The sequence below is a fragment of the Anomaloglossus baeobatrachus genome, chromosome 4 (genome assembly GCF_048569485.1).
Source record: "Anomaloglossus baeobatrachus isolate aAnoBae1 chromosome 4, aAnoBae1.hap1, whole genome shotgun sequence".
NCBI classification, from domain to species: Eukaryota; Metazoa; Chordata; class Amphibia; order Anura; family Aromobatidae; genus Anomaloglossus; species Anomaloglossus baeobatrachus.
In genome coordinates, this window is record NC_134356.1 from 272,380,485 (window position 1) to 272,403,413 (window position 22,929).

Below are 22,929 nucleotides of genomic sequence, written 5' to 3' on the forward strand. Positions count from 1 at the left end.
GCAGGATCTACAGTGTCTATTTGCTGTAAAGCCCTGTAGGCAGACTGAAGGGCTAGTGCGTAGTCCCTAAGAGTCTCACCTGGTCCCTGACATCAGTTGTAAAATTTGAGATGAACCTCGGTTGGTGATTGGCGTTCAAATTCTTTTCTCAGGCGGGTGAGGATCTGTTCTACATTGGTTTTCTCAGTAGATGGCCAGGAACAGACTTCCTCAGCAGCTGGTCCATCAAGCTGTCCCAGGAGAAGTTGTACCTGCTGATGGGGAGAAAGTGAGAAAAGCTCAAGAGAATACATAATCTTTTCTTTGAACCCAGCAAGTGTATGAGGATCTCCTCTGTAGCTTGGGAGACTAGAGGTTCCAATGAAGAATGGCATGCTGGTAGCCATGACAGGGGCTGGAACTGGGTTGGCGGCATTAGCCCGTTTCACTGGAGCACTAGCTGATGATGATGATGATACAGAATTAACAGACTCAGCCTGGTCATTATGAAGAGGTTCAGACATTTTGGTGATGAAGTAAGTACTGTCTCTTTCAGAATAATGATGACACTGTAGCTTTAAGGGATGCACTATTATGTACCAACACAGTCTCTGAGATGGAAGGCTCCCCCTCTTGAATACAGCACTGCTGTGAATGAGGATTTGCACTTATTTGAGTAACTTGGAAGGCAGGAGAGTAGAAGAGCTAGTGCAGGTGCTGTTAACCCCAGCATAAAACAGAAAACAGTATTTGGCAGTATTTACTGGCAAGATAGAGGTTAATGAGCAATGCTGAGACTTGTAGTGCAGTAAGAGAAGATAGGCACAGAGGAATGATCCTGTTCGTGACGCCAAATTCGAGCTTTGTAAGGGCCCAGGGACAGAGGACCTCAAATGTTCTATATGGCACAGTTGCTGTTCTGGCACAAGGGTGCAGGGGCCATGTTCCCTGGGTGGTATACAAGGCCCTGATGTTCCCTGCTATCCACCCCCACACAGTATCCACAGCTGATGGACAGTCCACAGACACGGTCTTGGGGATAACAGTTGCTTTAATACAGCAGGAACAAAAGAAAACACGGAATATACAGTATGTTTCATGGTATTTTGTGGGTAGGCCACAGCAAATACAGCTTGGTGTTGAATGCTGAAGTGTAATTAGGGTTCTGTAGCTTTAAGAGTACAATTTGCTTCACATGTAATACTGGTATGCCTTTAGAAGCAGGTTCAGAGTCTCTTGAGCTTAGAGGGTAGATATGATAAGATTGTACAGACCTGGAGTCCTGGGGTTAATTTCACTGCTAGTTCAGACACGTGCAGTACATGTAAGCAAATGTAGATAGCTGTCCAGCGCGCTACGGGGACCGGACGGCTGGTGCGTGGACAATGGCATGAAAGCCACTAATATCGCAGTGGGGTGGGAGACCCTCAAACTTTCCCAATCTGCGTGCAGTAGGGTCTGGTATATACTCAGTATGCCCTACTGTCTGAAGACATGTATATCTGGCCAGTGAGGATGCATGATAGATAGCCTTCAGCATATTGGCTGTAAAAGTCAGTAAATGGTGAAATTCTAGGCCTCGGGCCTAGTAGGAGTCTTGTGGTGAAGAGAAACTCCACATGTCTTCCCTCAGAGGAGACTCAGCCAGAACCAGCTCATTCCAGTTCTGTCCAGACAGAGGCTAGAGAATAGCTCCACCTATTGAGCCATGTGACCAAAAACTAGCCAATAGGATAACACCCAATGAACACTTCAGATTCTTACAGTGTTCACCAGTAGATGGTGCTAGAACACAACAAATGAAAAATGCTTTACTTATAACATATAGCATAATATTACATATAAGTGAATGTACTTAAAGAAACAGACACAATCTGGACCGGGCCACTACATACGTGTCTCTGTGCCGCCGGTACATGCAAAAACGTACCAAACATGTACCGGCGGTACGGATGTGTGTCAGAGGCCTTAGATAGAGCGTGCTTTTCTTGGGCTCTTTTGAGAAAGCTAATTGCAGCCTCATCTGTGGGCTTTGATTTCAAACAGTCATTCACATAGAAATCCTTCTCTACAAAGAATCTGATGTTTGTTCCATACTTTGCTTCAACCTCTTGAGCTGGGTGTCTCAGCCCATAGATGGCCACCACAGGAGTAGGACTACTACTGAAGATATGTACTTCTGTACTGTATGCTGTAATGTCTTTTGAAGGATTGTTATATTTCTACTACAGGAATCTCAAGAAAGGTCTGTTTTCTTTAAACAAGAAAGTAATGGAACATCTGGTGGATATCAACTGTGAAAGCAACAGAGTATCTACGAAAAAGGAGAAGCACTCCGAAGAGCTTGTTGTTCAGATCCAAGCCTGATAACAGAATGTCATTCAATGAAATGCCTTCGTACTGAGCACTAGTGTTGAATACTAATCACACGCCCGCACCGGGGCCTGGGGGTACTCGTTACCGGGCTAGCTCTGCTATTCTCGGAGTATGTCACTGCGACAGGGCCCGGGTCTGTGACCCCGGTGGTGTCATTTTAGTAAATCGTGGTGGGGATTATTTCCAGGGGATATGTTGTGACACCACCTTTGGTATGTGGCAAGATAGGTGCTGCCGCTACTATTCAGTTCCCTGGAGGTCGGTGGTGATGCAGCTGTATCACTAACCACAGGTAGAGCTCGGCCCCAGGGCTGTTGGGAGTAGTAGCCTTCACGAATGATGGTGAGGTAAAGGCGGGGTGCAGGGCCGGAGGCGTAGGCAAATCACTGGGCAATACAGGGATGCAATCTCAAGATTTTTCTCACTGTTCAAAGTTCCTGGTTTACATGACCGGTCAAATGTCGCCCTTGGAGTTCTGAGTCCTGCTGTGATGGGCTCCAGGTGATCCCCGGATAGTTCAGAGGCACAACCCAGTGCATCCTTCTGTGTTCCTTTCCTGATTGTCTTCCTGCGCTGACTTCTTCCGCCTGTCCCACGCCTACACACATAGAACCCTGAGCTGGTGTTCGCAGACTCTGTCGGGTGGCTTGAAGCTCTATTCCTTGGGCCTATTGCACCAAATTTGGGGGTTCGTCTTATAATCAGGTGCGTCTTATAAAGCGAACAATATGGTAAGTAAAAGCAATTATTTTTTTTTTTTTTTTTTCAAACTTCAGATTTTTTTTTCACCACTTAGATAAAAGTAAAACTCTACATGTTTGGTATCTGCAAACTCGTACCATCATGGAGAATCATATTGCCAGGTCAGATTTACCAAATAGTGAACACGGTAAGCAAAAAAATTCTAAAAACAATTATGCAATTGCACTTTTTTTTGCATTTTCACCGCACTTGGAATTTTTTTCACATTTCCAGTACAATAGGAGGCAGAATGAATGGCTTCATTAAAAAGTACAACTTATCCTGCAAAAACAAGCCCTCATATTGACAGAAAAATAAAAAAAAGTTAAGCCTCTTGGAAGAAGGGGACAAAAAAACAAAAATGGAAAATTTCTGGGTGGTAAGGGGTTAACGGGGTGATTCACTACTCTGCAATAGTGGTCACATCCCTGTAAAAATGATAGGGAAGGCTTTTTCTAAATACTTTGTTCAGGCAATTCTGCTTGTGCGTGGTGCTATTGCGGTCCGCTCATCCCCATGAAGAGACCCACCCTGGGCTCTGTGACCTCAGGGATCCCGTGATGTTACATCAACTTCCAGTTGACCTAACACCACCGAGGTCGGCCCTGGTCTTTCTGGCTGGGCTGTTGTCGGTTTTTCACCCGCTCATCACAGCCCAGCATCTCGTGCATGCTCTCCTTCACTGTAGAGCGCCACAAGCAGAAGTGATTTTGGGCTGTGACTAGAGGTGAAACGCCATCCACAGCCCAGTCACTCAGGATGACTGGGGCCAGCCTCAGTGATGTTGGGTCAACTGGAAATTGACGTGACATCACAGAGCCCGAGGGGTCACTTCATGGGGATGAGTGGACCGCAATAGCGTCGCTCACAAGCAGAATTGCATGAACAAGGTATTTAGAAAAAGCCTTCCCTATCAGTTTTACAGGGATGTGACCACTATTAGAGAGTAGTGAACCACCTCTTTGTTCAAATCAAAGTTTATTGGAATAGCAGAAGAGAATCAATTGCACAGCGCACAGGCTGAGGGTATCTATTACAAGCTAGCTGCTAAAAAAAATCGCAGTTCTGTGTCAACACCTGCGCCACTGGCGACCAAAAATAACAGGTACAATTCATATTTAATGTGGAATAGGGAGAACGCATTGAAAAATAAAGAGATAAAGAAGAAGAGGTGGTGAACCACCTCTTTAATACTTTGTCCAAAAACCTTTGGTGGTCATGAAACTTCCTGATACCTCCTGTATGAGGGCACTAGTCACCTGCATTGCTCAGGTAGGATTTCGGCCCATTCTTCCACACAAACACTCCTCACATCCTCCAGGTCCAGGCTTCTATGAGCTCTGAGCTTTAGTTCCTTCTATACACTTTCTATTGGATTCAGCTCCGGTGATCGGCTCGGCCATTCTAGCAGATTTTTCTTCCTTGGGACCACTTGGTAATTTCTTCGGCTGTGTGTTTGGGATCATTATCTGATGAAATGTCCTCCCTTGTTTCATCTTAATTATCCTGGTCGGTGGCAGAAGAGTTTTATCTGGAATGTCTCGGTGCATTTTTCCATTCAGCCTTTCTTCTATTATATGAAGTTTGCCAGTTCCGTATACTGAAAATCAACCCCACCCCATGATGTTCCCCTCCACATTTCACTGGTGTTGGTGTTTTTGAGGTGATTTCCCTTTTGGCCTCCAAATATGGCATGTATTATGCCATCTAAAGAGTTCAGTTTCAGTCTCATCTGACCAGACTATATTCTCCAGTATTTCATAGACTTGTCTCAATGTTGTTGAGAAAACTTTAAACACACTTGAACCTGCTTTTTGTTCAGCAGTAGAGTCTTACGTGATGAGTGTGCATACAGGAGCGTGCATGCAGGCCATGAAAGTTTAGGGCATTACTTATTGCTTTCTTTGAAACCATTGTACCTGCTGATTGAAGATCTTTCTGTCACTCTCCACATGTGGTACTTGGCTCTTGGACAAGTCTTCTGATAATTCTTTCACTCCTCTGTCAGAAATATTACAGGGAGCGCCTGGTGGTAGCCGGTTTATGGTATAATTATGTTCTTTCCACTTCTGGATTATGGCTCCAACAGAGCTCACTGGAAGCTTCATTAGTTTAGAAATGTTTCTCTAAGCAATGTCACTAGTAAGTTTTACAACAATAATTATGTAAAGTTCTTGAGCTAGCTCACTGGTTTTATCCATCATGAGATTTTTTTTGTGTGGCACCTTGGTAATAAGATACTTTTTTATAGGCTAGTTGAACCAGATTATATTATTTTTCACTGAGTGTCAGGATTGCTTTGTAATTACTGATAGATTATAGCTGGTGTCATGACTTTCCATGGCTTTTTTCCCTGTTTCTACGTGTGTTCAATACTGTTTCACTGTGTCAGTTTTCATTATTACACATTACCTAATTTATGATCTATGGATTGATTTTATTACCTCTGTGGATTAGATGGCTTGCTACTAACATTTGGTGGGAAATTCCTCTCAATAGCCCCTTTAGAAATAGATTTACTTAGAAAATTGGAGATGTGTTCAATACTTATTTTACTGCCTGTATAAGGCTCAGAAAATGGCATAGTGCTATAGTTTGCAATATGTAAATATATGATTACTGGAGGCAACCTACTTTCTTCCAAAAGGTATTGCTGAGGGCCATTCACTAGCAGCTATTCATTTTGTCATGAATATAAAATACCAATTCTGCCAAGATGTGTATATGTATACATGTGCTGATGATGGTAGTCCTGGTGCTGTATTCATGTACTGATGCTGATTTTGGTGATAGTGTCACATATAGATGACCATTCTGGGGATGTATTCATGTATTGATGGTGGTTCTGGAGAAATATTCTTGTTCTGATGGTAGTTCTTTAAACTACAGCTAAACCTTTCAGTCCAATCTGTAAGAGGTTAATCAACTAGAAGTCCATAATTTTTGTGCACACTTCATTTAGACGTAGTTACCACAACTCAGTACCGGGATCAACCCCAGCCAAGTAAGAAGTGAATAAACACCACAGTTAAGTACAATAAATTTCAATTTTTATTCATAATCAATTTCATTTAAATACAAAGAAACAAGAGAGCCACCTGGGGGGCACAATGCAATCCAGATATAATAAATACAAATTGTATCCACCATAATACAGAACAATCTATCCATATATAATGATCACTATATCACTAGAAAAATGTTTTCACTGTCAGTGGTTCATATTGCATGAATTTGTCAATTACCTGAACTATTATGATACCTCCATATAAATACCATAGTCTATTAAAGATCTATGAATGTATTGAATTAATGATCCCAAATACACAGTATTGTTGAAAAATAATGACATATACACATATAGTGAGAAAGATTATATTACATATATCAAATCCAAAAGCCACTTATAAAGTTCAGCTATATGAAAAGGAATCAATTCCCACTAGCCTGTGCATATGGATAATTCGCCTATACAGCGAATCAGATTAACACTGCTGCCACCTAGTGACTGGTGTGTCCATAATAGACCTATAAAGTCACTATGCCAATATGGCAGCTAACAGTTCTGTGCTATGTTCTAACCTGGATGTTAGAGGTATATTTCCTAATACTGATCAGATAAATTGATGGCTAAATACCTGGATAGATGATTCCTAGATGGAGTCTCTGGCCACGCGTCCCACCGGACTGCGCGCGCTGACCCGCAAGCATAGGCATCACATGATCTGGAGCGTGACATGCTTGCGGGTCAGCGCGCGCAGTTCAGAAGTCCCCTTTGGAGGTAGGCGGCAACATCACTATGCGCTGACATAATGCCGTAAATAACGTAATTCACATCATAGACGGTATTGCGCGAATACACGCTATTGGCTGATAGATACCATAAGAACACTGACGTTTCCCCACCCTGACACACTCCCTTTTGAGAAAGCGAGCGGCGAAATGTATGTCAGGGGTTGTGGGACGCGTGGCCAGAGACTCCAGGAAGGCTTTGTATCCCTCTGGTGATTTTTCCCTGAAAGCTCTCCACTTAAGTAAAGAGTGTGGCTTCTTGTGTAAGTGACAGGATCCATAGATTTGTCTCCTCCTTGATGGAAGCTGGATTCTTTATGGACTGCACCTAAGGAATAAACGTTAGTTTTGTTGACCTCCACCATTACTCTATGAGGCTTACTAACAGAAGTGTTGGCACATGACAGCATAAAATTAAAACAGGATCATTCCTAATTCTTGAATGCTTAAAGAAAAAAATCTACAAATACATTAAATGGAGGACATGGTACATTGTAAGTCTGTTTATGAGTATAACCATGTGTGACCCACTTGTCCTGCAGGTTGTATGGAGGTTTTTCAACTATGGGTTTCACACCTCTCGCGGTGTTTAGGAATATCAATCTCACTAGATCTCCTTCCTTTGCACACAACTCCATTACCAAGTCCGTTAACTCTAAAAGCTTTCAATAGTCTTTGTTCGCTATCTCTGGAAAGTCCTTTTGTGTCGCCTAGGGTTATGAGGTACTCGGTCCCGGACAGTGTATCACTGGGGAATGTCACTTTGGTGGTGGCCGTTGCCCGGTCCTGTGCCCTGGGTGCCTTTTGATGGGGAGTATTTACAGGGGACAATGAAGTTATTTGTGTGATGCCACCTGCGGGTTGCGGTTAATATTGTGGAACCGCCGCTGCTGAAGTGGTTACTCCCAGTGCTGATGGTAATGGCAGCTGTGGTGGTAGGCCCTCCGCAGGTAAGGCTGAGCCTAGGGGGATGTATGATGGCGTAATAAGGGAGACCACACCGTGGATTGTAAAGAACAGTCTCTATTCACGGCTGGTTCAGGTCCCTGTACTTCCAGTGCCAGTTGATGACTTGGTTGCTCTGTCCCCGGCACTCTCAGTGTGGTTGGGTCCCCGTAGCGTGGAGCGTTTGGGGCCCGACTGTTCCTTTTCGGTGGCAGTCTCCTCCATACGTAGGGCAGTGTGGACTTTATAGGGAGTTATATATACGAACCCTGATCCTGGCTTTATTGTTGATGCCCCCGTTTTTGTGGGTCAGTGAGGTCCGTGCAGGTCCCCTCACTGTGCAGGTATTTGCCAGGCCGTCTGAAACTGTCGCCTGACCTAGGGCCCTGTACCCCATCCGTGCTCTGGTCCCAGCGGTACGTGGGGGTACCTGCCCTGGCGACCACTCTCCTGTGCCTATGGGTCACTGTTTACATGACCCAGCTCTCAGGGACGTCTTTCCACTTTCACTCACTACTAGTGTCTGACTGCAGTCCCCTCCCACCAGGCTGTCTAGTTCCCTCTGGTGTGGCTCCACCATCTAGGTGGCCATCCCCTTGTGTCCAACTTGCATTGACCTCTGGTGTGGAGTGGTAATTAGGATTTTGGTGTGTGTTGTGTGAGGTAGCGACCACCAATGTGGTAAATGGTCGCTATGTGTCGCAATGGAGAAGGTCCCTGCGATATTAAAGTGAAGAAGTTGCTATGGGACTTGTAGTTCCACAAAGGCTTGGTTCTGCATATAAGGGTCAGGTTCCCTTTAACAATGCCAGTATGCTGTGCAGGTCTGAACACACAAACCTCCACCTGTGGGTGTGTCCAGGCTGATTTAGGAGACTGTCAGTGTGTGTGGAGCAGCCCTGCATGATGAGCAGCCTCAGGCAGGTAAAGAGGCTGCTATTCTGAGAGAGGTTGGAGCCTCTGGAAGGAACCTGCCCAAGGAAGCGTGGGTTGCCTTCAACCTTCTGGAACTGAGTGTGTGGAGGCTGAGGGAGCTCCACTCTGACACTTGTAGTGTCCAAACCTGAGCGGGCAGTCCGCTACAAAGACTGACCAGAAATCCGTGTCTCGTGGGGAGACAGCCATACCTTCACTATGGACATTAAATGGACTTGAAGCCCACGGTATGTGAAGGTGTTTTGGTTACCTTTTCCTTTAAGCCAGGAGAGGCTTCATTGTGTTTTGGAAGAGCAGTTTATGTTGGTTACTAATAAACTGCTGCATTTTTGAGAGAGACTGTGTTGCCTGTGTATGCCTAAGCTACCCTGCATCGCTGCAAGCGAGTAAAACCCCCAGGTTGCGGTAAGCAACGTTTACATATGGTGTCTCGAATGCGGGCATGCGGTCTGGTTGCTAGGGGCAACGCAGCCTGGTTGCTAAGGGCAACTGCCTAGGACGTATTGCTGTGGATCGGCGGGTCCACGAAAATCGTGTCGGCGCACTCAAGCAGCTGGCGGTGGATCGGCGGGTCCACGAAAATTTTGTCTGCGCACTCAAACAGCTGGCGGTGGATCGGCGGGTCCACGAACAGGGACAGCGTGCTCCAGCTGCTGGCGGTGAATCAGTGGGTCTGCAGGGTTCTGTGCTGCAGTGGCGAGAGACCAGTGACTGGAGGTTCCAGGCCAACCCGGAATTGCGGGGCCCTGTTTGGTGAGCAGTGATACACCACAGGCTGGAGATCCTGGTTGTACGGGCGGTACAACCTGGAAAGGTTAGTGGTTATCTAACCCCCTCCCCCCTCTTTAGACCACCGGGTATTACCCATTGGAGCGCCCCTGCTGTTTGTTTTCTTGTTTCAGCATGGAGGGTGCACAAATGGATGCTATGGAGGAGCTGTACCAGTTCCTTGTGCGTGGACAGCAGGAGCCGTCAGTGCAGACCGATGTGGCAGCAGTGGACCAGTTGATAAACTCCCTTCTGGGGCCAATTCGAACACAGGGTGCCCAGCAAGATAAAGGGGAACTGTGTGAACTGGGGTCTAAAGACACTGCAAGGAAGCCACAGAAACCCCAAAAGGGGGTGGAATCCCATGAAGGGGTGGTTGCCCAAAAGGGGATGGAGCATCCCATAGACAAGGGTGCAGTGGCGCAGATGGACAGTAGTCAAGCACAAAGGTGTTCATGCTGCAAGTGTCCTGTCTGCAGTATAGACCACCCATCTGACGAGAAGCCACGTCTGTGTACCGTGGAAGTGGATGGGGAATCTGTAACTGGACTTGTAGACTCAAGGAGTTTGGTGACCCTGGTGAGGGCCACATCTGATGTCTACCTGATTCCTGGAAAGAAGTTCCACGCCAACTGCACCCACAATAATGATAAAGAATACCCAATGACCAGTGTGGTCATTAAGACAAAAACGGACATTGGTTCTCATGATGTTGGTGTAGTTTCAGATTTACAGCACCCAATTATTATCGGTTGGGACTCTAAATTATTTGTGGACTTGTGGAAGCAGGGGGAAGTGTCCGGGTGCTTTTGTAAGAGCCGTAACAGTCCAAAGGAAGCTCCACCACAGTGGGAGATTAAAAAGAGTCCTTGTGGGGTGGCTGTGTGTGGTAAGGTGAAGATAGCACCCCCTAAAGGTGACTGTCCTAAGTTAGTGGGGAGCAAAGAAAAAGGTGGACATGCCCAACTTAGTGACATGATGTGTAAGAAAATAAATGACAATATGACCGTTAGTGACAGGGGAGCTCCAGAAAAGGGACCCAACACCTGGTTAGGTGGGAACATGTTAGTCCAGGACACCAGGGCGAGTGACGATGACTCCAGTAAATACACTAACTCTACTAAAGTGACAAACGAGTACAGTGACGTACTGTTGAGCGAACAGGGGAAAACCTCCTCCCGTCGCCGAAGGCGCAACAGGCGTAGAGAGGCGGAGCGAGCTACAACCTCTGAAAATATGGTCCAGGTAGAGACAGTGTCATGTAGTTCTGCCAAAAGGGTGGATTCCCTTCCAGAATCTGAGTGTGCAGAGAAGGTTGAGAAAGGCACGTTACCAATAGCAACCGCTAATGTAGTGTTGGACAGCAAAATCATGCAAAAGAAAGAGGAGTCTGAGCTGGAACTGACACATTGTAACGGCAGAAATCAGCAGGGTGAAAGTGCAGAAAAGGAGCCGACCAAAACAGTAGTGGTGATGTCCCCTATGATTTCCTGGTGTGAGGCTGATGGTCTATTGAGTGAAAACCCTATAGGAGCAGAAATCCTGGAGGCTGTTGGTGGAGGAAAAATCCACAAAGGTCATGGTGAACAGACCAGTGATCCCACCAGTGCTGGCGTGAATAATAGTGCAAACGGCACAAAAGCTGTTGTAGACCCCAGAGAATCTGAGGTTGAAGGTATGGAGTGCAAGAAAGCCTCTGAAGTTGCAGAGAATCAAGAGGAAATTGAGGGAGATTCTGCAGAGTCCCAAGAGATGGCTGAAGCTGCAGAAATTGAGAGAACCCTTAAAGTAGGGAAATTTAGCCCAGAAGTCCCATCAGCAGCTGAGAGCTTAACTGAACTTACTGGTAAGACCAAGATGGAGGCCATAAAGATGGACTTGGTACAGAAGATTGAGAATCTTGAGCCCAAAGATGAGGAAAAATTCAAAGGCTCTGAGGCTATGGAAAAAGCTGAGGAGAATGCAACTCCAAAGGTGGAGCCTGTGATAAAAAAAGAGGATGGATATGGAAGACCCAAGGAACGGTCCGATGGCCTTACAGGTAAAGAAATTCGGCCAGTCTTTACGTGCATGGTAGAAGTCCCTGCAGACTTGAGAAAAGCCTGTGCCAGTGAGGCGGTACATGAAAAATTCAAGACGGCCGTAGGAGCCTATAAAGTGTACTTTGCCCCAGAGTCTTGTCGGTTGGTGGTGTGCTCTGTAAGTGATGTCACAAAGAAGCGGGTGGCTATCCTGAGTGGCATGCACCTACAGTGTCTTCGCACGAAGTGGCTCATCTCTACAAAGACGGAAGAAGACACCAGACGATTGGAGCATATGAAGCGGCTCACCGCAGCGTTTCAGGAAGTGGTGGTTGTGAAGAAACCATTAATTGGGCTTGCAATAAGAGCGCTGAGAAGTAACATTCAGCAAGCCAGGAAGGTTCCAGGTATTACAGCTATTGAAGTGGAAAAAAACAGTGGAACATTCCGAATCTATGGGAAAACTGCAGAAGCAGTCAAGACAGCTCGAAGGTTGTTGGAGTTTGTGGAAGAGGTCACACAAGTACCCAGAGAACTGGTTAAGAAACTGATTGGAAGAAATGGAAGAGTTATGCAGGAGATGGTTGACAAGTCCGGTGTGACGAGAGTAAGAATTAATATTCATAATGAAGCCAAGATACTCTGTGAAGTCGGTATGGTTCCATGTGTCATTGTGGGAACAAAAGAGTGTGTTGGAAATGTACGAGTCCTCCTAGAGTACCGCCTGGGTTACCTGGAAGAACTAAGGCAGTTGACCCTAAAAAGGCAGAATATTGCAGAACAACTCCATCAAGTTGGTATGAGGTGGAGACAGCTTTCAGGCTGGGGCCAGGAGAAGGGTTTCCCACCTGATAAAGGTGTTGCCTCAGTTGGCACAGAAAGTAGGTCCTATAAAGAAAGGAACCAAGGTCATGGAAGACCTAACTACACTTTGGGCTATAGCATAAACTCTGAATGGTCCAAGCCCTCTACTCTAAACTCCAAAGGAATGGATGAAGGGAGTAATATATCTACAGCGAAGGATGGTCTTGAGAAAACACGCCAACAGAGCGATGACGACCGAAGACGCAATGGAAGAACAAGCCATAGTAAGTCTGCAAAAAGAGAATGCAGACGGTCTAGATATAGCAGATCATCTATCAGCTCAGTGCTGAGGTGCCCAGACAGTAGCCTCTCTAGTGGATTAGATAGCTCAGAGTCGGACCAGACAGTAGTTTCGACTGGAAGAGAGTTTCGCTACTACACTAGCCGTTGGAGACAGTCATGGAGAGATATGTCTGACCGGGGGACGTATCTGAGAAGGGGGTTGACTGAGACGAGTCTGGTGACAATGACCGACTTTATGTCAGGAGCTGAAGCTCAAGTTTGTCAAAGAGGGCCCTCTCAACTGGTAGGACAAGGTGACACTGATGCCCTGTCTCGGGGCCCCTTTGGGTGTCAAGTGTTCAACCCTACGAGTTTGAACAGAGGGGGGGGATATGTGAGGTAGCGACCACCAATGTGGTAAATGGTCGCTATGTGTCGCAATGGAGAAGGTCCCTGCGATATTAAAGTGAAGAAGTTGCTATGGGACTTGTAGTTCCACAAAGGCTTGGTTCTGCATATAAGGGTACGCTCACACGAGCGTATAACTCGCATGAGTATCGGACCGCATCACTCGGTGCGGCCGCACACTCTCCGGACAGGAGCATGTCAGCCGCATAGAAATACATGCAGCTGAGCCGCTCCTGTCAGCAGAGAAGCTAGGCGCGCCGGGTGATGCGGTCCGATACTCATGCGAGTTATACGCTCGTGTGAGCGTACCCTAAGGGTCAGGTTCCCTTTAACAATGCCAGTATGCTGTGCAGGTCTGAACACACAAACCTCCACCTGTGGGTGTGTCCAGGCTGATTTAGGAGACTGTCAGTGTGTGTGGAGCAGCCCTGCATGATGAGCAGCCTCAGGCAGGTAAAGAGGCTGCTATTCTCAGAGAGGTTGGAGCCTCTGGAAGGAACCTGCCCAAGGAAGCGTGGGTTGCCTTCAACCTTCTGGAACTGAGTGTGTGGAGGCTGAGGGAGCTCCACTCTGACACTTGTAGTGTCCAAGCCTGAGCGGGCGGTCCGCTACAAAGACTGACCAGAAATCCGTGTCTCGTGGGGAGACAGCCATACCTTCACTATGGACATTAAATGGACTTGAAGCCCGCGGTATGTGAAGGTGTTTTGGTTACCTTTTCCTTTAAGCCAGGAGAGGCTTCATTGTGTTTTGGAAGAGCAGTTTATGTTGGTTACTAATAAACTGCTGCATTTTTGAGAGAGACTGTGTTGCCTGTGTATGCCTAAGCTACCCTGCATCGCTGCAAGCGAGTAAAACCCCCAGGTTGCGGTAAGCAACGTTTACAGTTGGTGTTACTGGCACTGGTGTTCCAGGTCCCAGGGGGTAGGCCCTGCATCCCCGTGAGGATGCAGTTCCCTGTAGTGCCCTGAGTAGTTCAGGGGCATTACACTTTCCATGGCTTCTACTGAGCCACAGCATTCATCCAGTCTGTTCCAGGTTTTTTAGAGACTAATACCTGGATAATTCACATTAATGTTGGATTAAAAATTCACATTAATGTTGGATTTGTTTAGCTTAAGAAAAAAGAAATCTCAGAGGAGATCTCATTTAAATGTACAAATACATGTGTGGTCAATATAAAGGACTGGAATATGACTTATTCCTTCCAAAGTCAATACTAAGGACCAGGGGGCATACACTGTGAGTGAAGAAAGGCAATTCCAGCAGCTAAATAGGGAAGCGTTCTTTACAGTTAGAGTAGTCAGACTGTGGAATGCCCTACCACAAGAGGTAGTAATGGCAGATACTATAACAGCTTTCAAAAAAGGGCTGGATGAGCTCCTCAGTACACACAACGTTGTTGGTTATAAATTACTTAAGGCCGCCTTACACGCAGAGATCTCGCTTGTGAGATCGCTAGCGTGCGTACCCGCCCCCGTCAGTTGTGCGTCACGGGCAAATCGCTGCCCGTGGTACACAACATCGCTCGGACCCGTCATACTACTTACCTGCCTAGCGACGTCGCTGTGACCGGCGAACCGCCTCCTTTCTAAGGGTGCGGTTCGTTCGGCGTCACAGCGACGTCACTAAGCGACCACCCAATAGAAGCGGAGGGGGCAGAGATGAGCGGGACGACCATCCCACCCACCTCCTTCCTTCCTCATTGCAGGCGGCCGCAGGTACGATGTGGTTCTCGTTCCTGCGGTGTCACACATAGCGATGTGTGCTGCCGCAGGAATGACGAACAACCTGCGTCCTGCAACAGCAACGATATTTGGGAACTGGAACTGGACAGCATGTCAACGATCAATGATAAGGTGAGTATTTTTGATCATTAGCGGTTGCTCGTATGTGTCACACGCAACGACGTCACTAACGCATTATGTAGAGACAGAGAACCTGATTCCAGTGATGTGTCACTTACTGAGCTATTTGCTGTCATTTCGATAAATTCATTATCTCTAATGGTAATCTCCTGCTGATTAAACATTGATTTTATAAAAACTACACTATGCAGCCCAGTAAGTAATACATTGCTAGAATCAGGGTTTATTTTCCTTAATCATGCTGCTCCCAAATTAGGTGGCAAAAACCTGGTTACAGAGCCCCTTTAAGAAACAGGGAGAAGGTTCAGAGTAAAACAAGATAAACCAAAAGTAATAATAAGAAAGGAAAAACACAAATCCAACAGGCTGTAGTTCCAAACAAGGTCCACTTTAAAAATATCAAGAGCAGAGAATGGAAGCCTGGAGAGGTTTTAAATAGTTAAGCTGGTGTCACACATAACGACAACGACGTCGCTGCTACGTCACCATATTCTGTGACGTAGCAGCGACCATAGATGATCGTTAGTAAGCTGTCAAACATGTTATATAAAGCAGCGACGGAGCAGCGATCATAGCGACGTCGACGGTCGTTGTGTGGTTTCAGACGTAGCGTAGCGTAGCGATCGTCGCTGCTGCGGTGTCAAACATAAGGATTATCAGCTTATCAGCATGGCGCAGTGGGATAGCAGCGATCAAAAAATGACCTGGAACATTCAGGAGCGAGCAACGATTTCGCAGCAGGGGTCTGATCATTGTTATGTGTCACACACAGCGACGTCGCTGTTGAGGTCGCTGCTACGTCACAGAATATGGTGACGTAGCAGCGACATCGTTGTCGTTATGTGTGACACCAGCTTTACACCTGTCGTGTGATAGGGAAGAACAATTTACGTAATAGAAAAGAAGATACCTGCTGGCAGAAAGGCAATGAATACAAAACGTGTAAACACAAAGACAAATAGGTCAGAACACAGACAATGACTAAACATGGCTGTGGTCCAGTGGGAAGGGAAACAGACCACAGCATGGGAGGCAGCCAGATCAAATTCAAGGCATAACAGGATCTCCCCTTCCATGAAGAGCTACTGGACCCTCCAAAATATCCATCCTCCACCGCTGCTGACAAAACCCTTTTAAGAAACGATCATCATGTAGATCTTCGGCATTAGCCCAGGAGCTATCCTCCAGACCATAACTCTTTATGCAACTGGCATCTGACCCATTTGACACCCAGTACTCACTTCACCTCATACTCCTGATCCTCCTCTAAGTCTACTTCAATTATGTCCTGAGGACCTAGCATCCCCGCAAACCTATTATGGAAACAGAAATGGAAGGAATTATTGATCCTTCTTGCCACCAGGAGTTGGAGTTTTACCGTCAACAGATTAAGGATTTTAATTACATTATACAGACCAACAAATTTTGGAGCAAATTTCTTAGATGGTACTTTAAGGCATAGATTTTTAAAGGATAACCAAATAAATCACACCCTAAAGACAGGGGTCCTCCTAAGTCTGCGGTTCGCAGTTCTCTTGGTACGGTCACAGGTTACCACAAGACTTTTTTCAACCTCTCTCCACACCTTAATCAAACAGAACAAATATCTCTCTTCCTCTGGTACAGAGGACTGTAAACCATAGAACATTCCAAAAACAGGAGAAAACCCCACAGCAGACAAAGTTACTGGTAGCTGTAGAGGTATGATTATTGAGAGTGAACTCAGCAAGAGGCAGAAAATCCATCCAGTCCTCCTAATTAGATGAAACAAAACATCTTGAGTACTATTCTACCTCTTGGTTCATCCTTTGTTTATCCATTGGTTTCTGGATGATAACCTGAGGAGAATAAATGTTTAATACCTAATCTGGAGCAAAAACTAAGGCAAAAATCTAGCTAAAAACATAACTTCTCTATCGGAAATAATGTTCTTGGGCACTCCATGTAATTTCACAATATGTGAGATGAATAATGTACCTAGACTCTTAGCTGTAGGCAATCTTTAAAGAGGAACCAAATGAACCATCTTGCTGAAATGGTCCTACACCACCCACACTTCAGTATTAACTGCAGAATTAGATCAATCAGTGAGAAAATCCATGGACAAGTGAGTCCAGGGCTGTGACGGGCCTCGTTAGGTAAGAGAAAACCCAACAGTACATCATATATTAATTTTAATTAGCATTTACTATTGTGTGTCCTCTCTCACTCCCAATTCATTATAAAACTCTGTATTGTCCTCTCTCACCCCCAGTCCAATTCATCATTAAACCCTGTATTGTCTTCTCCTTCCCCCCCCCTCCAATTCATTATAAGACCCGGTTTTATTCTCTCCCACCCCCATTCCCATTCATTAGAAGACCTTGTAATGTGATGCCCTGGCAAAGCCAGGTTGTCACAGAAAGAGTTAATCCTCCTTGGTAACCTGATCCCACACCGGTGCAGCAGGATAAACCACCCCCCTAGTGTAAGAGCAAAACAGAGCAGGAGGGGAGGGGCTGGGGCAGAGTGTGTGGAGAGGGAGACAGGAGAGGAGCCCGGAGTTGTAGCTCCCGGCAGGGCCGGATTATAGGCGGGGCAGGCGGGGCTTCAGCCCCGGGGCCCCCACCATAAGAGCTTCCAAGGGGGCCCCCACCACCAGGGCCATACTTGCCACCCGTCAGCAATTTTTTTTTTTTTTTTTTTTCTTCACACTCTCTCCCCCTCCGTAAAGACAGTCTAATACATCAGCTGTTTTCGGGGGGGGGAGGTGTGCACACCTACATTTATTTGTATCTGCGTCTCTAAGACGCAAAAACAAACTGCGGGCGCAGGATGCTGATTGACCCCGGAAAGTAGTTTGTACTTCCGGGGTCAGAGGTATGCCTGCTCCCTGCTCTGCTGCGGGGTCCAATGCCGCGGCCGTCACAGCAGGACGCCGCCCAGGCCGCGGATGAGAAGACCGGCACCGCGGCCGCGGATGAGAAGACCGGCGCCGCGGATTAGAAGACCGGCACCGCGGCCGCGGATGAGAAGACCGGCGACGCGGATGAGAAGACCGGCGCCGCGGCCGCGGATGAGAAGACCGGCGCCGCGGATGAGAAGACCGGCGCCGCGGCCGCGGATGAGAAGACCGGCGCCGCGGCCAGGAGAGGAGACTCACCGAAGCAGGAGGATGGCCGCGGCACCGGAACAGCAGCAGGAGGACGGCGGCCTATACCGGAGTAGCAGGAGGATGGCATCAGAGCAGGTAAGGGCAGAGCTGAAGAAAGATGTGTGGTGTGTGAAGCAGAGCTGTGTGTGAAGCAGAGCTGTGTGTGTGTGTGAAGCAGAGCTGTGTGTGTGTGAAACAGAGGTGTGTGTGTGAAGCAGAGCTGTGTGTGTGTGTGAAGCAGAGCTGTGTGTGTGTGAAGCAGAGCTGTGTGTGAAGCAGAGCTGTGTGTGAAGCAGAGCTGTGTGTGAAGCAGAGCTGTGTGTGTGAAGCAGAGCTGTGTGTGTGAAGCAGAGCTGTGTGTGTGTGTGAAGCAGAGCTGTGTGTGTGTGAAGCAGAGCTGTGTGTGTGTGAAGCAGAGCTGTGTGTGTGTGTGTGTGTGAAGCAGAGCTGTGTGTGTGTGTGAAGCAGAGCTGTGTGTGTGTGTAGCAGAGCTGTGTGTGTGTGAAGCAGAGCTGAAGAAAGATGTGTAGTGTGAAGCAGGTCTGTGTGTGTGTGAAGCAGAGCTGAAGAAAGATGTGTGGTGTGAAGCAGAGCTGTGTGTGAAGCAGAGCTGTGTGTGTGTGAAGCAGAGCTGTGTGTGTGTGTGTGTGAAGCAGAGCTCTGTGTGTGTGTGTGTGAAGCAGAGCTCTGTGTGTGTGTGTGTGAAGCAGAGCTGTGTGTGTGTGTGTGAAGCAGAGCTGTGTGTGTGTGTGTGAAGCAGAGCTGTGTGTGTGTAGCAGAGCTGTGTGTGTGTGAAGCAGAGCTGTGTGTGTGTGTGAAGCAGAGCTGTGTGTGTGTAGCAGAGTGTGTGTGAGAAGCAGAGCTGTGTGTGAAGCAGAGCTGTGTGTGTGTGTGTGAAGCAGAGCTGTGTGTGTGAAGCAGCTGTGTGTGTGTGTGTGTGTGTGTGTGTGAAGCAGAGCTGTGTGTGTGTGAAGCAGAGCTGTGTGTGTGTGTGAAGCAGAGCTGTGTGTGTGTGTGAAGCAGAGCTGTGTGTGTGTGTGAAGCAGAGCTGTGTGTGTGTGAAGCAGAGCTGTGTGTGTGTGAAGCAGAGCTGTGTGTGTGTGTGAAGCAGAGCTGTGTGTGTGTGTGAAGCAGGCTGTGTGTGTGTGTGTGTGAAGCAGAGCTGTGTGTGTGTGAAGCAGAGCTGTGTGTGTGTGTGTAGCAGAGCTGTGTGTGTGTGAAGCAGAGCTGAAGAAAGATGTGTAGTGTGAAGCAGGTCTGTGTGTGTGTGTGAAGCAGAGCTGAAGAAAGATGTGGTGTGAAGCAGAGCTGTGTGTGAAGCAGAGCTGTGTGTGTGTGTGAAGCAGAGCTGTATGTGTGTGTGTGTGAAGCAGAGCTCTGTGTGTGTGTGTGAAGCAGAGCTCTGTGTGTGTGTGTGTGTGAAGCAGACCTGTGTGTGTGTGTGTGAAGCAGAGCTGTGTGTGTGTGTGTGTGTGTGTGAAGCAGAGCTGTGTGTGTGTGAAGCAGAGCTGTGTGTGTGAAGCAGAGCTGTGTGTGTGTGAAGCAGAGCTGTGTGTGTGTGTGTAGCAGAGTGTGTGTGTGTGTAGCAGAGTGTGTGTGTGTGTAGCAGAGTGTGTGTGTGAGAAGCAGAGCTGTGTGTGAAGCAGAGCTGTGTGTGTGTATGTGAAGCAGAGCTGTGTGTGTGAAGCAGCTGTGTGTGTGTGTGTGTGTGTGTGAAGCAGAGCTGTGTGTGTGTGTGTAGCAGAGCTGTGTGTGTAGCAGAGCTGTGTGTGTGTGTGAAGCAGAGCTGTGTGTGTATATATGAATCAGAGCAGTCAGTGCAGCACCCCAGAGCGCTAAGCCACCCATCCCAGTAATGTGTACGCCACCAGAGCTGTTTGCCACTCCAGCAACATCTATGCCCCCCAGTAACGTCTATGCCCCCTGCCCCTCCTGTAATGTATATATTGTAGGCCCTAGCCCCTCCTGTGATGTATATACAGCAGTGCTGTGTCAGTGTGCATGGTGTGCAGTCATGTTAGTGATGGCCATCATGCAACACAGCCACATGTCCTGGAGGACCTGGACGGAAACAAGCGGGGGAGGTGAGTGAGGCTGCTTGTGACTTCTCCATATTAACACCTTTAATGCGTCTGTGTCTGCATGTGTGTCAGTGTATATGGCTGTGCATATATTTGTCTGTTTAAATGTATTTTTGTGAATTTGTCTTCAAATATGTATATGTACGTATGCCTGTATGTGTATGTGCGTGTCTGTGTGTGGATGGGGCCCACTAAGACTCAACCGGGGACCACAAAAACCTGGAGCCGGCCCTGGCTGCCTTAACATTGGGATGAATAAAAAAATATGTGAGCAACTCTACTTTCTGTGTATAAGTGACAGCTGTGAGTTATCCTGGACTGTATCTGTATTGTACTGTGTATAAGTGACGGCTGTGAGTGATCCTGGACTGTATCTGTATTGTACTGTGTATAAGTGGCGGCTGTGAGTTATTCTGGACTGTATCTGTATTGTACTGTGTGTGTATAAGTGACAGCTGTGAGTGATCTTGGACTGTATCTGTATTGTACTGTGTGTGTATAAGTGACAGCTGTGAGTGATCCTGGACTGTATCTGTATTGTACTGTGTGTATATGTGACGGCTGTGAGTGATTCTGGACTGTATCTGTATTGTACTGTGTGTATATGTGACGGCTGTGAGTGATCCTGGACTGTGTCTGTATTGTACTGTGTGTATAAGTGACAGCTGTGAGTGATCCTGGACTGTATTTGTACTGTAAATCTGAATGTGGCAGAACAGGAGAAGATAAATGTTCATTAAATTTATATCTAAATGCTACAGTTCGCGCTCTACTGTTATGGCTAAAAATGTTAACGTTTATGGGGCCCCCACCAGATTTTCTGCCCAGGGGCCCCCACCAACCTTAATCCGGCCCTGGCTCCCGGGCTGCTAAAGAAGCGTGCTCCAAAAGGGCCGGGACAGGCTGTTAGTGAGAAAGGGGCCAGAGGTAGCCTGGGCAGGGTAGTGGCCCGCCGGTACTAAGGGTGACCCGGATCACTGCAGGGGAGTGGACTCCCCGTTCCCGGCTGAGGAGGAAAGAGAAAGAGAGTGGAGAGAGAGGCACCTGACTGCAGGGAAAGAACAGGGGCTGCTGCACCGTGTGTGGGACACTAACACCCTCCGTACCGAAGGCTGCGGACTCCGGCAGTTTCTGGTTAATTCCTGACTCTGTGTGAATTTCCTTGCAAAGCGAACTGTGAGTAACAACATCCCCCGGTCCAACCGGACGTATAGCTCTAAGACCGTCTCCATTTCCTCCCTGCACCACCTCACCGGGGTCCCGGTACAGCAACACCCTACCCGTGGAGGGAAATCACCACCTTGCTGCCCAGCACCATCCCCGGGATCCATTAACCGGCAGCGGCGGTGCTCCGTTACCTCACCGCACACCACGGGTGGCGTCACGGACAATCTCCCTTACCTAATCCCCATCTTACTGTGGAGCCTGGGATCACAGACTGGGTCACACCACCGTAATACCCACAGAAGTGACCCCGTGGCCCGGATCTGAGTACCCCTTGTCCCCGGGCGACACAGTAATATGTTCTCTCACTTCCAATTCATTATAAGGCCTGGTATTGTTTACACACACCACCTGTTTATTATAAGATTTTGTATTGTTCCCCCTACTTTTATTGTGCTCTCCCCCAAAGATTATAAAAACAACAACTTAATCATTCAACTCTCCTGACGACTGACGAGCCTTCTCAGAGCTGTTTTCATCCTTCTCTGGACAAGTACTTACTAGACGACCCAGACGGTGCAATAATGGCATTGAACAGCTTAGTCATAGAGAACTGGGCAGGAAGAGCAGGAAGCAGAGGATAACTTCATGCAGCTCCACAGCTACCTGTCATTACAGACAGAGGAGCTGCAAAAAAACTCCTTCCCTGGCATGCTGCTTATGTTGAATTAGATTATAGTGAGTGTAATCTGGGCATCAGCCCCCCTTCCCCCCAAAGCCTGGGTTCCAAGGTAATTGGACAGATTGAATTTCTGCTCAATCTCTCACTTTGACAACTCACCTCTTCCCCTCTCCGACCACAACTTCCTCTCCTTCAAGCTCACAAACCCTCGTCCACCCCAGCATACTCCCACCTATCACACATTCAGAAACCTACAGGCCATTGACTCTCAGACACTTACAGACTCTCTACACTTATCCCTGTCTCCTATCTCCTCACTTTCCTGTCCTAATCTGGCTGTAAAGCACTACAATGAGACACTCAGAAGCCCCCTGGACCAAGTAGCACCCCTGACCCTCAGAACCTCCAAACACCGAGTAAAACAGCCTTGGCTCACATCACAAACTCGATTTCTCCAGCGATGCTCTAGGAGTGCAGAACACCTATGGAGGAAAACCCGCACACCAGAAAACTTCATCCACTACAAGTTCATGTTAAAGACCTACAACTCTTCCCTTCACCTTGCCAAACAGACCTACTTCACCACCCTGATCTCCTCACTATCCAACAATCCAAAAAAGCTCTTTGACACCTTTCACTCCCTCCTCAGTCCCAAAGCACAGACCCCTATCACAGACCTTCATGCTGATGACCTGGCCTCGTATTTCACAGAGAAAATAGAAAACATCTGCCGAGATATCAGCTCCCAGCCACCAAGCTTTGTGAATCCCATCCCTCCCCATAACCCATCCAGCTCACTTTCCACATTTGACCCAGTCACAGAGGAGGAAGTCTCCAGGCTCCTCTCTTCTTCTCGTCCTACCACTTTCCCTACTGATCCCTTTCCCTCACGCCTTCTCCAGTCCCTCTCTCCGGTTGTCACTACTCACCTAACTAAAATCTTCAATCT